The sequence below is a fragment of the Salvia hispanica genome, chromosome 2 (assembly GCF_029641045.1).
Source record: "Salvia hispanica isolate PSC_SH4W2 chromosome 2, Shi_PSC_v1, whole genome shotgun sequence".
Taxonomy (NCBI): Eukaryota; Viridiplantae; Streptophyta; class Magnoliopsida; order Lamiales; family Lamiaceae; genus Salvia; species Salvia hispanica.
Window position 1 is genome coordinate 24,639,387 of NC_142693.1, and position 1,218 is coordinate 24,640,604.

Below are 1,218 nucleotides of genomic sequence, written 5' to 3' on the forward strand. Positions count from 1 at the left end.
CGTCCGTTAATAAATTAAGGAAAATTACCAGAAAATCCCATGAATATCAGCCAAATTATGTTATATCTCGCAACTTTAAATTAGCCATAAAAACCATGAATTTTAATATTTTCGTCATTTTTCGTATGACTAAATATACCTATTAGGTCTATTTTATTCTAATTATACTTCGTGGGGAATTTGAGAAAAGTATTAAAATTGATAATTTTTATCATTCATTTTGAAAGTTGTTATGTTGACCACAAATCATGGCTTTCTAACAATTTTCCAATAAATTAAAGTTCAGGTAAAGTTAGTTTTATGTGATCTAAAATGATCCCTTGTAATCCGTAATGAATGCTCATTCATCTCTTCAACTTGGGATAATTTATACATTAAAAAAAATACATCAAACACTACTTATTAGTCAACGTCTGATGGTGAACTTAGATCTATAAATACAGTCACTTCAGAAGTAGCAAAACCTCACACAATCAACCAATATTTGAAAGAAAGCACCATGATGAAATACAACTTATTTCTTCTCATCGCTTCATCACTTTTACTCCAAGCAACATTGTCTCGGTCTGTTTGTATTACTAATCATTATGATGTTTATATTCGAAATAGTCTCCCTGCAGGTTCTCCACCTCTAAATGTTCATTGCCTTTCGGGAGACGATGATTTGGGATATCATGATCTCACGCAGAATGCAGAATATCATTTCGACTTCTGTGAGAACGCTGTGGCTACTATGTTCACTTGTCATTTCAAATGGAACGGAAAGGACAAGGGGTTCCATGTTTACGATGCGCGTCATGGAGGTTCTGATCTATGCAATAAAGGAATATGCTATTATTCTGTGGCGGATGATGGTTTCCACTTCTCAAATGTTTACCCACCGGATCAAGGAAGGTTTTTCTGCGATTGGAACCCTAATAGCTCATGTAATTAGGGTTTTTTTGAAATTGCTATAAATAATTTAGTGGTTGATAATGATATCACGTGTATGTTGTATTGAGATTATGATATACTATATGTGATGCTATTAAATATTCTCTTCTCCTCATCCGACTTATCTTAATTTCTTTTTATATTTCGAGTATCTCGTTTCATTTTAGTAAGTAAATAAGGAAAATGACATAAAATATTACAAAGTTATTTTTCGGTAGAAATGAAACGATTTGGACTTTTTTGTTTGACTAAGAATGTAAAGTTGCCGGGAAAAATGATTACTGG